The sequence below is a fragment of the Pyrus communis genome, chromosome 1 (genome assembly GCF_041283825.1).
Source record: "Pyrus communis isolate YQ-2024b chromosome 1, ASM4128382v1, whole genome shotgun sequence".
Taxonomy (NCBI): Eukaryota; Viridiplantae; Streptophyta; class Magnoliopsida; order Rosales; family Rosaceae; genus Pyrus; species Pyrus communis.
In genome coordinates, this window is record NC_142565.1 from 8,927,010 (window position 1) to 8,938,812 (window position 11,803).

The 11,803-nt window shown below is 37.2% G+C and overlaps 1 pseudogene across 1 annotated transcript; it reads left to right on the forward strand.

The window, feature by feature from the left end:
* The first annotated feature begins 2,694 nt into the window (after window positions 1-2,694).
* LOC137721340 (isoflavone 3'-O-methyltransferase 4-like) lies at window positions 2,695-5,000 on the forward strand (annotated as a pseudogene). Its single transcript, XR_015953759.1, has 4 exons — window positions 2,695-3,098; window positions 3,911-4,222; window positions 4,455-4,536; window positions 4,636-5,000. The product of XR_015953759.1 is annotated as an isoflavone 3'-O-methyltransferase 4-like (transcript).
* Window positions 5,001-11,803: the final 6,803 nt, after the last annotated feature.

Below are 11,803 nucleotides of genomic sequence, written 5' to 3' on the forward strand. Positions count from 1 at the left end.
GATCATCTCCTACCTCTTCCCCCTGGAGATCCATAGCCACATATCTCTAATCAACAAACCAAACCTCCAATTTCTCTGGTACAAAACGTTCATGTCGCTAACTGAGCTTCGATTGAAGATCAAACCTTCACACTTTGGTTTTGAGAAGACAAAACCTAGAAACTTCATAGCCAGCCACAAATTTGCTAAAATCGTCGCTACTTCGGCGGTTCAGGAACTCGGTGCTGTCTAACAGCCTAGTAGCGACCATCGATCTCACCACGATCCTGTTCATCTTCGCCGGTCTAATAGGGTTTTAGATTGTGACTGTTTTAGGGAGGGAAGGTTGGGATCACGTGGAGAGGGTGAGGTGGAAGAGGATGGGTTTTATACACATGGGATCTATATTGGCATGTGGCGCCTAGTCATTGTCCACGTGGGCATCACGTCACCAGTTAACGGATAATTTAATAGCAATCTAACATATGTATGAAACTATCCCGAAATTATGACTTCAAGTACTACTCTGGGATGATAAAAAACTTGATGTACCAAATGTTGAAAATCAAGAAACTTTGGGGTAAAAAACTAAAATTAACTTTAAAAAAAAAATGTCATGTAGGTAGATAAATGCAATTAATTTGTGATATTGGTTGATTATAAAAATTAAAAATAAAATCTATAAATGAGGTTTAGAGCAGGAAGAAGAACAACAAAAAAAGAAAAGAGATAATTATAGAGATAATTAGGAAGAAATTGAATTAAAGATAACTGTTGATACTGAAAAATAATCTTAAAATTAAGGGATTAGACTTATTTTAATAAACTGGACTATTTCTAATATTGGCTAAAAAAAACTTGAACTTATATCAAGTTTTCCAAATGATGAATTCTTTTCTTTCATTAATTCAGCCGAGTACGCGGCTGGCAAAGCTCTATTTAAGAACTTTAGGTTTTTTTTTGTGGTCACTTTTGGGCCTCTATAATTAGGTCTTAATTTTTGGGCTCCTATTTAATTTTTGCTTTCGGTATAGATAAGACCCTTTACTCATGTATTGCGTACATATGTGGTGTCCTGTCTGTACGGACCCTCGACTGTTTTATTTCTTGCTTTCACTTGCAAAGTCATTGTAATTTTTCCTTCTGAACTTTGTTATAAAAATTCCCATTGTCCAAAAAAAAAAAAAAGGGATTAATTCTCCATTTTTGTAAGGTTTTGAGAACCTTAACCAACTCGTTGATGTCAGTCGTGGTTTGGGTGTCACTGTTGATCTAATAATTTCTAAATATCCTCATCTATTAAGGGAATCAATTACAACTTGCCTCAAGTTTAGAGTAGTTCCACCCCTAACAAAAATGCGCTAGCACCCAGCGCATTTTTCCACTCAGTGAACAGTGATAGATCCCAATGAACACCAATAGGCCAAATGCATCTCCACCTCTAAAAGAAAAAGCCTAGTCCATTTTATTAAAATATGATTAAATAAAATGCATCTCCAATTGGATCCTTAAAATAATGATTTTAATAGGTTTTAAAAAACCTATTTCCTTACCAATCCATCGAACATTCACATCACTTTTCCCTCTCTCTCTCTCTCTCTCTCTCTCTCTCTCTCTCTCTCTCTCTCTCTCTCTCTCTCTCTCTCTTCCAGCTCACTCCCATGAGCTCTCCTTCTCCTTCCTCTTCAAACCCTTTAACAAATCAAACACAACATATTATTTTTGTAATCCCTGGAGCTCAAGGAACCCAACCATGGCCTTGCATGCGGCATCGATGCATGGTTCGAGGTCCTACCATTGAAGCTGAGAGCTTGAGCTCTCAATCTCTAACCCATGTGATGTTTCTATCACTGTATTGTGTTCTTGAGCTTTAAATCTTGTTATGTTGCAATTTTTGTGGTTAATTTGAGGGCTTAATTCCCTGCATGTGATTCCGACAAAGGAAAACGGACAAACTCCGACGAGTTTAAGGTCCAATTCTCGGTGAAATCTCTTGCATTTCAGCTAGAAAGTTCTCAATCCTATTCTTATGGTTTCTAACTTATAAATCATGTTGGAAACCCTTGCATTGATGCAAACATGCTGTCGGTGCATTTTTTTAGATTTTCCGACGAACTCAGGCCATCACTTTCAGGCGCAAAAAAAAAAGGAAAAAAAGAAAAAAGTGAATGACGTCAGCATGGCGTCAGATGGGTCGATCCCAAGGTCTGTCAATTTTGGGCTGGCCTGAAGACCAACTTAGGCTGGGTGCTAGACAATTTGCTGGGCTGGAGAGAGTTCCCCAGGTGTCGGGCCATTTTTTTGGTAATGTGCCGGCCTATCCTACCCTCGGTGGAAGTGCTCTTATAACTTGCTCGTTCTTATCCTGATAATTAATTAAGTTTTAATTACTAATTATATATGTAATATTTAAGCCATGCAATACAACAGTAGTTTTTTATTTGTTTTTCAGGCGTGCAACATGCAGGAGTTGACATGTTTATAAATGTTCCACGTGGAGATGCGGGGTGGGGAGGGGTTTGATTTAATAAAACGCAAACGGAGACAAATGAAAAGAAATGTAAGTTTAACATATTAATTTTAATATTATAGTGAAAGCAAAGTATTATATATATATATATATATATATATATATATATATATATATATATATATGGAAGACAAGTAACACGTTCAAGTGGCACTAAGCATCACAATACAAATATAGACAGTCCAATGGCCCTGCAGCTAGAAGAAGAGGAAAACTTCTGCTATGCCATGCAGCTGGCGTCTTCTTCTGTGCTGTCCATGTCTATGCAATCAGCAATCGAGCTGGGCGTTTTCGACATCATAGCAAAATCCGGCCCTGGTGCCAAGCTCTCTTTATCAGAGATTGCATCCCATATAGGCAGTGGCACCAGAAATCCTGAGGCACCAATGATGTTGGATCGTATTCTAAGGCTCCTAGCCAGTCACTCTATTCTCAGCTGCTCTGTTGTTGCTAATGAAGAAGATGGGTCTGATTCTCGGAGGCTCTACAGCCTTGGCCCTGTTTCCCGCTACTTTGTGACTAATGAAGATGGTGTTTCTTTAGGTCCCATGATGGTATTGATTCAAGACAAGGTCTTCCTAGACAGCTGGTCTGTTTAGTTCTACTCTTTTTCCCCTACTAATTAATCATGGTCTCAACCCTTCTATTTTAATTCATCTATATTTTGTTTATACACATAATTAGTAAAATTATAGAGAGAATTAGAGCAATTATCATGAATTTTAGTTTAATTAGAACTTTGATCCTTAAATTAAATATTTGTGAGTATTAATCTTTGAACTTGTTACAATACTAAAAAAAAATTAGTTCACAAACTAAACTCCAATTGTACCAAAGTCTGTGAATCATTTCTCTATTTTTTGCAAAGCGATATGATAAAGAAACCAAAATGACTCTACTTATTATGCACGGATTAGAAAATAATTTGAATAAGCCCTCCGTTGTACCATATTCGTTAAATGTAAAGATTTTTCTATTTCGACATTCATTTATTAATTTTCATATCAATCTTGCTCATCAACAAAAAGTTCTAATTGCTTAATATAAAGTAATAATAATAAAAAATTGTGTCTGCCCAAAAAAGTACAGGAAATAATGCCGGCAAGCGTAGCTATCCAGGGGTGTTTGCCTTCTCTCCAAGTCCATCACTCATTTTTAGCCGGCTAATGATCCAACTCTTGTTAAATTGAGTAGTATAAACTCATTTGGCAATTTTTCGTTTGTTTCATTTCTGGAATCACTTACAACTTATGTATTCACAAGAAATAAGAAACTTATTGGTGAAAAAAATTGGTGTCTCTCTAGTTTTTTTTTTTTTTTTTTTTCCTTTTCTAATTAGCCTACTTAATAGTAATTTATCTTTTTAACTCTAACGTGGGTGCTACACGTTGACATTGATAGGTCCCAACTGAACGATGCAGTTGCTGAAGGAGGAATTCCATTTAACAGAGTCCATGGCACGCATGCTTTTGAGTATCCGGCTTGAGACCCCAGGTTTAATCAAGTTTTCAACACAGCAATGTTTAACCACACCACTATTGTCATGAAGAAGATACTTCATCTCTACAAGGGTTTTGAGAAACTTACCCAACTTGTTGATGTTGGTGATGGTTTGGGAGTGACTCTTAGTCTAATCACTTCTAAATATCCTCATATTAAGGGTATTAATTACGACTTGCCTCATGTCTTAAAACATGCCCCCTTCATATCCTGGTAAAGATCACTTTAGTTAATTTGATTCATAATACTTAGTTGGAAAGTGATTTCCATACATCGACCATTTTCCTCTCCCTACACACTTATGTTTAGACTTTGGATTGAACATATCTTTGAGAATCAAGAGACATAAATAAACAGGGGTGTACAAACGAAGAAAAAAGGCGTGCGAAAATCATCTTCCTTCTTAGTTTTATATATGCACAAGCCATGCTGCTTAACATAGGAGTTAATTTATCTTTTCAGGGGTGCAACACGTTGGAGGAGACATGTTTAGCAATGTTCCATCTGGGGATGCCATTTTTATGAAGGTAATTAGCTTTCTTATTTCTAGAGCGTTAATCTTTTTTCCTTTTCAGCTTGAGGCTATACAAACAATGGTTACAATGTATCTGTGGATAAATTTGTAGTGGATACTTCACGATTGGAGTGACCAACATTGCCAACAACTGTTGAAAAATTGTTACAATGCTATTCCAGACGATGGAAAAGTGATTATTGTGGAAGCACTTCTTCCAGTGATGCCAGAGACTAGCACCGCCATGAAGAGCACCTCCCAAATTGATGTGGCTATGATGACTTAAAACCCGGGAGGAAAGGAGCGGAGCCGAGAAGAGTTCATGGCTTTGGCAACTGGTGCAGGATTTAGTGGCATTAAATATGAATGTTTTATCTGTAATTTTTGGGTGATGGAGATCTTTAAGTAAACACCTACCTCATGGAAGTGTACTTATCCTGGCGTCTTGCCCCATTAATAACAAAGCACTTGAAGTAATTCGTCATCAAATAAAAACACTTACTTCGCATAAACCCTCTGTATGCAGACACGAGAAGTACTTAATCTCATCACACCCTGTAAAAGTCTTCTACTCTCTTCAATGTGGCTAGAAAACGTTTTCTTTTGAATTTAACCCCATAAACTGCAAAAACTTTATATGTATTGTTTCAGCAATGACACCTTTAATTTGAGTCGAAGAAACAATACATTTTAATCTTTATCACACGACTATCATGCAATGAGACTACTTGAATTTCTTTAGTCTTAAACTCGCACCTTTGTTTTTGGCAAGAGAGATATCTGACTCATTCAAATATGTTTTGCATGATATTTTGTGCCACTGTTATTCAAAATATTAAGACTGAACTTTATTTGTCGTTTTTTATTGTGGGTTCGTTTTTTTGCTTAGATTGACTTCCGCTTCTTCTTTTTGTTCTTTGGGCTTCTGCTTCTATTTTTACCTTGTTATTGTTTCCAATTTCATTTATTTAATTATTATTATTATTATTATTATTATTATTTTGTGTGTTGGTTGACGCTTAGTGTTCTTTAGTTGAAGTTATGAATCCTTTGGTTTCTACATTGTCTTTGACATACATGCTTAACTTTAAGCTTTCCGATTACGTTTATTTACATAAGTATGCGGATTTGTTTTAAAGCAAGTACTTGTACAGTTCTAAAGTGTTTGGAAGTTCGTAAGTAGCACACAGTTGATTATACAATTGTGCAAGTTTTTTCTTACTAAAAATAAGTAATTGTACAGTTCGAAAGTGTTCAAAGGTAAGCAAGCAATACTCGGTTATACAACTGGGTTTAGGATGTTTTTTTCCTAAAAAAAAAAACTTGTACAATTCTACAGTGATTTGAAATTTGCGAGCAGCAAACGGTTGGTTAGACGATTGTGGGGGTGTTTTCTGGTTTTCTTCCTGAAAGCACGTACTTCTATAATTATGAAGTGTTTCGAGGTTAGCTCAATTTATTGATACTCTAATATCAATTCCGAGCATGTTTTCTTCAATCACGGTGATGGAATATTCTCTAACGGTGTCAGCATATTACGTAATGGCAGGTACATTCTTTTATTGAATATTCGTTAATGCCGACAAAATATTATGTCTGGTGACTGGAATCTAGATTTCGGCCAACGGTGACAACATGTTCAACCCAAGAGCATGTCAAGGCGTGCAGGCGCTCGTCGGCCTTGTTTAGTATAGTGGGTTCCCATGTAGGAGAGATTTATCTCAAGGATTTTACAGGCCAAGCAAGCAAGGCAACTACGAACCAACTATGTATCAGTGAGTGGGGTTGGTTTTCAAACGTATATTTTATGTATATATAGTTTCCATATTCGCTTTAACGAATGTTTTGTATCATTCCGCATTTTTATTTAGAAATATAATATTGTTGACACTTATAAAATTATGACTGCTTGATCATACATAATTTATCTACTCATCGTGCATGCTTACACTGGTGATTATAGTATTCGTCCGGGTCAGGACCTATTTCTCGTGTATGTTCATATTGCACCTTTAATATCATATTGGATCCATTGTAGGTGTCAGCATGTACTAGTTGCACTTTTCTTTTAGGACTTGTATGTGACATGTTTAGCGCCTACTTCACTTGTATGTAGTACTAGAGCGTAGATTATTATACTCAACATGTTCATGTAGCTAATTTCTAAATGGGCTTGTGTGTTTGCATATTTTGATGAGCATATATAGCATATGTTGAGATATTTCGGTTGACCATATCCTTCAAATAATTGTTTTATACAGTTATTTGGTTTTCATAATTATATGCGGTATGATTTTGGAAACTGTACGGGTTTAATAGTGAGAGGTTTTTAAGTTACGAAAAATAAAAGTTTTAGTGAAGCTTTATTTTTGCCCAGTCACACTTTCTATTTTGCGCACCAACCTACCCCATTGAAGACGAGAGTGAGGTACAACAAGGCCATTTCTGTCCACCGCCTTTTTCATGAAGGCTCTAAGACTTAGTAATTGGATTCTATGGCAAGTGAGGGATTATTGGCAGATTATGACCTCCACTTCTGACAAAGTACGAATTTAATTCCTGTTAGTCGTGTAATATCCATCCTACCCAAGATGGAAATATTCATACTAATACTGCATTTCTCTCAATGATCTCACACTGTATGTTTTTGTAATAAGGGTTATCTCGTACTGTACACTTTCACTTTTAGTTTAATTTAAGTCTAGACTTTGGTTTTAATTTATTCGTACTTTTTACACATCACTTCCATGTTATGGCTTCGTCAACCTCTGGGTGCCGGTCAACATACCTCAATTTCAGTGTCCATCTGAATATCCGTGGCGGAGATCATCAATATGGTTGCATCAATTATGATGTTTTGTTGGGTTATGAAATTCCTTAAGTAAACCAATGCTCTTGTCTATTAAGTGACATGTGTCAACCTTGTTATGTGATGTGTTGGATTGGGTTGTTACAGATAGAAGTTAGTTAGTAGTATGTTTGGAATATGTTAGTATTAATTAAGCTCTAATACCATATTAACTACATTGAGAAAAATCAAAGAACGATGAAGAATTGACAAAGATGAAGAAGTAGAAAGAAAAAACAGAAGAGGAAAATAAAGAAGAATGAACGTGCTTTTCTAGATTGATTGAATGATTCTTAGTTAGAACAGATAGCTCATAAGCTATTTATACAAAACATAGCTGAGGTAATATTAACATACTACTTAATATCTTCTAGTTATACTAATAACCCAATACACTGGACCATTATGAACAAACTATTAACAGACTACTTAACGGCTTCTAGCTATACTAACAACTTAATGCATCAAATGAGGCCACATATAACTGAATCAAACACATCACATAATGACACACGTCACTTAATATTGTCAACTATTTTCTTCAAAGTGACAATTTGATACCGATATGGTACTGCATGGGTCTAAATATTAGATTTGGACCGAAGATGGATAATTCACAATGGGATTTAATTCTCGGCCCAATGATATTCCTTTAGGCCAGATGGTATCCAGCCCATGATGGATTCGACCAACTCCTAACAAGAGTAGGATTCTTAAAAGGCATGTTAGGTGAAGTAATGGTTCGGCCTAGTCCTAATTAAAGTAAAACTATATAGGATCAGGATGGGTTTGATAAGATTCAAATCATTCTAAGGATCAAAGTTCGTTGCTAATTAAGATAAGGAATGTATCTAAAGGTTCAGAGTCCTAGTTCTCATCAAACTGGCTGAAGCCGCATGTAGATTAGTTTTGGCTAGTGATAGGAAAACGTTGAGATATCCATAGAGACGTTAAGGAAGTATAGGTCTAGTGGGACTTTATTGCGGCATACTTAGTCATCACGAAACTTGCCCCTATAATTAAAGTAGAAGTGAGTCGACAACGTGAAAAAGACCTTCAACTCAACACACAAATGCCCCACGCAAAATATTGCTATACACGAACATCTCTCATACTCTGAGAAACCGCTGACTTCCCTAACTTCGTCAACAAACCTTCAGTTTGGACTAACATCAGTGTATTGATAACCAACGACATCTTCAGTAATGATTAACAGCGCTAAAGCCATAGAATCAAGTGATCAATGAGCATCTTCAGTTTGGAGTAATAATACTACTTCAAGTTAGGCTGGTTATTTATCCAAATCTCTGTCAGTAAAGAATCTTTGGATTCCTTGTTCGAAGAGGTCATCTCATTAGCTTTTTAGGAAGTGTCGTGTTGCCAGGTTACATAGTGTTTGGTATATTGAAAGTCGAGCTTGTCTATGATTGGTTATTCCTAGGTGTATTTCAGAGTTTGGTATTCTAACAACTGAACAACATCTACAGTCAAGACACTTATTTCTTTTGAGTATTTGTATCCTTACAATTTCATCACAATTCGGTGCACTTATATTTTCAAAAATATAGTTGAGGCAGTTGAACCTAGTGCAGAAGATCCAGGACCTTGCAATGACTATAGACCTTGTCTTCAAGTTCTAGAACCCAAGGCCGAGACGTGTTCCTTCATCGACCATGATCACTTGAATACAAAAGTTAGTAGCACAATCGACACCACCACCACATTTATTCTCCTCACTGACGAGCTTGCAACTTGAAGATCCAACAAGAACGAAATGAACAAAATAGCTTGACATCCTCGGAGATTAGAGTTATGATCTTTACACCTTCATTTGTGGGATCAAATTAGATGATGGGTCTAGGTCGCGAGTTGGCACGCCTCACCAAAATAGTATAATTAGCTCATTAGTTTCTTGGCATGTACACCATGCAGGCTTAATAATTTTTAAGATCAACAGTTACTCATCAAATTTTTGTGTTGGATGCCTTTTAATTCAAGCTTTGAACTCTTATCAATTATAATTATATATTATAGAAGCGATCATCTTTTCAATTTGTTGATGCCAATCTAGTGTTGTTTAAAGCAACTCCAGTGTTGTTTAGAGCAGCCCCACGGCACCTGCATATTGAATCCCCTCCAGTGAACAATAACTGCCTTTAATGAACAATAATTGTCTTTTGCATCTCCACCCCTAAACTGAATAGCCATGGCAATATGCAATAAAATATTAGTATTTTTTATTTTATAAAATAATAAAAAAATACTTTTATTTCAAATTTCGGATATGATTTTTAATTTGTCTGGTTGTACCACATTTCATTAAATAAGAAATTACAACCCAAAGTATTTGAGAAAATATAAAATTGTGGTATAAGGTGGAAGATAATGATAAGATATTTATAAAAAAATTAAATCTTTTTTTTTTTCGAATTTTTTATTAATTGTTTACATTTTTTTAATTAATTTTTTACATTTTTTTATTAATTTTATAATGTGGCTGACGTCAAGATCAGCTTGCCCTAAGGCACTCGGGCCTGCGATTCGAGCCCACCTTCTCACTCGGGCCCCCTTCAGCCCAATTGCCCGCATAGGCTGGAGCAAGGAGGGGAGGCAATTGGATTGAAAACCTCCCCGGTATTTGAGAAAATATAAAATTGTGGTGTAAGGTGGAAGATAATGATAAGATATTTATAAAAAAATTAAATTTTTTTTTTTTAATTTTTCGGATTTTTTATTAATTGTTTACATTTTTTAAAATTTTTTTTTAATATTTTACATTTTTTATTGCCTTTTTAGATTTTTTTATTAATTGTATATTGTGGCTGACGTCAAGATCAGCTTGCCCTAAGGCACTCGGGCCTGCGATTTGAGTCCGCCCTCTCACTCGGGCCCCCTTCAGCCCAATTGCCAGCATGGGCTGGAGCAAGGAGGGGAGGCAATTGGATTAAAAACCTCCCCGGTCCACCGGGCTATCCACAATGGTGGAGCTGCTCTTAAAGCTCCATAATTCTTCTCGTGGAAATGTTTTAATGACCTACCTAGACAAAGTGGAACTCGCACTGGCCCCAACACCATGATATAAATCTTCTTTTCTATTTAATGAGATCTTATATATATCATGGTACAAATTTTGTAGCAGGTAAGATAAGAAACTATCTACTTTATCTTTTGGGTTAATCTCAATTTACTACTCTGAAGTTTCTTAGTTTTCAACATTTAGTATATGAAATTTTTTTCATCCCAAAATGATACCTAAAGTTATAATTTTGGGACACTTTCATACATCCATTAAGATTGCTGTTAAATCAACCGTTAACTTGTGATGTGGCACCCACATGGATAATAACTTAACACCATTTGTCAACATGGGACCCACACGGATATTAAAAATTAAAAAAATAAATAAATATGGCCTCTCTATCCCGCCCCTCACCCACCCACGTTCCCACCAACCCTCTTCCCACCCTGATGGTGAAGTGTTCCTGCATCACATCTCTTGGTCTTGGGTTTTAAGGTGCGTCTTGGTCTTGGGTTTGAAGGTTTGTGTGCTTCTGCTGCTTTACTGTTGCCTTTGAATGTGATTAACCCACCCACCTTCCCCTTCCCAACACCCACCCCGCTACTAAGCCTTTTCCCCTTCCCAAAACCCCTAAAATTCCCTGCCTTTCTTCTGTCCTTTGCACCCACTCTCCACCCCTAACTTTTGTCAATCCTCGGCTGCAATATGAAGTCGAATTTCTTCATAAACGGATCGGTATGTGTGTGCACCAAGGTGTCATCCAGTTCAAGAAACATTGTCATCTTCTCAGGAGAGACCAGCGGCATAAGGGATAGCTCGAACAAGAGCTTGCGCCAGATTGGATTTTTCGATTCGGGTTTGCATTCTAAACGGCGGCCGTGGAGAGAGAAGGAAGGGAAGGTTGGGTGGGCAAGAGGGATGGAATTTTGGGGGTTTTGGGGGTTTTGGGGAAGGGGAATGGGCTAGGTTTTGGGGATGGGGAATAGGCTTGGTGGCGAGGATGGGTATCAAAGCAGCTCCAGCGTATATTGGAGCCCGAGAGATAGGTGAGTGAACAGGGCCAGATAGCCTGAGCAATCAAGCCCAGCGTGTGCTGGCAAGGGAGCCCGAGCAGGCTCGAGCGAGAGACCCGTGGAGAGTTGCCAGCCCGAGAGCCCGGAGTGGAATTGATGCAAGGCTGACGTCGCCCTGACATCAACCACGTTTTTTCTTCTGTTTTGCCTCGGTCTCCGTTGGATCTCAACCCACAAACTTGCCGGAGTTTACTAAGAGGAGGTGACCAAAAACTGGGCAAGGTTTCAGAGAAATTGCAGGGGGTTATACCTCTGGTTTTGAACTGGAAAAAAAACCATAAATCTTGTCCCAAGCAACATTAAGACATAATGAAACAAGATTTGCATAGAAAACCTCACC